Source organism: Notechis scutatus, unplaced genomic scaffold (genome assembly GCF_049901735.1).
Source record: "Notechis scutatus isolate UNSWTSFEM ecotype Mainland unplaced genomic scaffold, rNotScu1.2 NSCUSCF113, whole genome shotgun sequence".
Taxonomy (NCBI): domain Eukaryota; kingdom Metazoa; phylum Chordata; class Lepidosauria; order Squamata; family Elapidae; genus Notechis; species Notechis scutatus.
The window spans coordinates 7,501-10,000 of record NW_028263140.1 but is presented as its reverse complement, the minus strand read 5'-3'; the positions used below and the strand labels follow the sequence as shown (position 1 = coordinate 10,000).

Below are 2,500 nucleotides of genomic sequence, written 5' to 3'. Positions count from 1 at the left end.
ATACTATTTCTGAGTACTAAAACCTCTTTCTCAGCTTCTATATCCCAAATTCTTTGTGAAGCAATTTTTCAGCTTCTTCTCTAGATGTACAAGAGCACAACTGCTAACAGAAATTGACAGTTGTACAATCCAATAAGTGTTTAATTGAAATTTTGTCTGTTTTGGGACTATATGTCTGTTTCATCACTTTAATTTTAACCCAATAATTATATACCCTGAATTTATACAAAGCAGAAATTGTGTAAATTAACAATTATCTATGAGGGCAGGAGCTGAACTCCTTTTATCCATCCCAAAGATACTCTTCTTGGTCTGAATATTTTTTATACATAGACAGGACTATTGCCAACTTGATTCCAATTGGATAAGGCAGATATTATTGATATGTGAAAATGAACATGCTAATGGAGGACCTCAAAACCTGGATAGTTTTTCAATAGTAGAATATTCAGTAGAATATCCTCTAGGGACCTTATGGCTCTTCAGGCCTTTAATGGTCAATTTGAAGATGAACATAATAGACTAAAACATCGTTGATATGTTCCCTAATATTCTGAAAAGCTGCTCTTGAATTCTATGAAGATATTGGATCTGTTGTTCATCCCCACCACCCCACTCACCTTACCAGATAGAGAAAAACACACAAACCTGTGGGACTTTGTAGGTGCCTACAAACATTGACATCTGGATGGAGATGTCCCTGGCAGCTGCATCAATCAGAGCCAGGAGGTTCTCCTTCCTCCCACAGCCATAGTTGGGGACATTGGATTCTCCAGTGGAAAGAATGTCCAGCAAGGCATCTGAAGTGCGAAAGTGCTTCCATAGTTGTCATGGATGTTGTAACCAAGTGTGAGATTGTGCAGGAGCTGGGAATTCTTGCTGACCATTTGAATAGCAAAAATTGATTTTAGGGTATTTGTTAGAGCAGAACTCTTCCTATTGAAAAACAATATTCATGTTATTATATTCAATAGCAACAACAAATGTTTTTAAAATATATAATCCTTCACAAACCTACTAAGCCTTAGGCCAACATTGATCCAAATCGAATGATCAATTATGCAAATGAGAGAGGCAACTACAATTGTTTCAGTCACTACTTAAACAAAGGTCATTATTCAAGTGATGAACTCAGGAATGAACTGAGAAAGGAAAATCATCTGGATTTCATTCAGGTTTTTAAAAACTCCATCTTTGGATTTTACTCTCTTCCACAAAGTAAGGCAAAAAAGGGAAGCCATGGAAATCAAAATCATTCAGGAAATTAGACAGGTCCTGAGGTACAAAAATAAGTGAAATAAGAAGAAAGAAGGAGAGTGTTAGAATTGCACATGGAGGGAGTGCAACTCCATCACCCTGCATGACTTACGAAGGAGAAGGTATGGAAGGAGGGCTGTTGAAAGGCCACATTATAGGCGACACATATGTTTCAGTTGTGACCACACCAATGAGATGGTCTCCAGGCCTGTAAAAGCTCCATGGATTGTTCCCATCCTGGTGCTCCAAACTCAATGGGCATTTCCTTCTCAGCTTCCCACAGACTGATGGGGACACCAGCAGCAGCAGAAGCAGAAGCAGGAGGTCCATCATTCATGGCATTAATCAATCCACTTCCTGTTTCTAACACAAACAACAGGAACAGTTGGAAAAATTCAAAGACTCTGAGAAGTGCCAGTGGCTTTCCTGATCTAAACAGAGAACCACTCAGTTTCATCTGCAAAGGAGAGAAAGGTGCAATCAAGAGCAGAGCCTGTACCTGTCCCAAAACTTGGTCCCAGAGAGCTTCACCCAAGGAATTTATCCTTTTCTGATATAAGATCCTTTTCATGTGGCTTCAATCTGATGTCTACATCGAAGTCTAAAACTGGAGATATAGCATCACAGGTCTCAAAGGCCCAGATGGTCATAATTACAGTGAGAAGCAACTTCTCCTCTTGGGATCCTGAACTTTTTCTGGGCTCCATCTGCAGAGGAGAGGCTGGAATAAACCATGTTAGTAAAAATTACAGATATACCCCTGGGGTCACTGTTTTGTTGTGGTTGTGGTCCTTCCTCCCAGTCAGGGCAAGTCCAGAAAGTGATGCTGGGAAGAGAATTCAGCACCCAGGGAATTGACTTCTGCTGTCCTTCAACATGGCCTCTTGTCTCCAGAGATTGCTGGGGAAGGTCACCCAGAGCTATGGAGTTTGGTGCCACTTCTAAGTTAATGCCATTTAACTGTAGTGTTGCCTGTCTTCTAATGACAATCGGCACCCTTGAACTCTGCCCAAGGTTAAGAGGAGACCCTGTTTGGAATTCTGTTTTATGTCATAATCCCATATATTGATCTTAATTGCAGCCGGTTTTAAAATTGCTTGTACCTGAAATGAAATTTCATTTCCCATCTTTTCTAGCAATATTAATTTTGAGATTAAAGCTCATTAAGAAGCAGGAAAGTGACAACTTGTGGACTAGATCATTAGGTAAATAGGAATAAAATTATAGAATGGATGGAATTTTT

The 2,500-nt window shown here is 39.7% G+C and overlaps 1 protein-coding gene across 4 annotated transcripts in view; it reads right to left on the bottom strand.

Moving 5' to 3' along the window:
- LOC148128602 (vomeronasal type-2 receptor 26-like) overlaps positions 1 to 2,500 on the bottom strand; it is a 25,816-nt gene that overhangs the window by 23,081 nt on the left and 235 nt on the right. For all 4 annotated transcript variants that reach the window (XR_015746238.1, XR_015746239.1, XR_015746237.1 and 1 more), the window contains exons 1-3: positions 1,757 to 2,500; positions 1,370 to 1,620; positions 649 to 936 (exon numbers count right to left, since the gene is read on the bottom strand). The exon at positions 1,757 to 2,500 is cut by the window's right edge. The gene's annotated coding sequence lies outside the window, so the exon portion shown is untranslated. The remainder of the gene's footprint in view (positions 1 to 648; positions 937 to 1,369; positions 1,621 to 1,756) is intronic.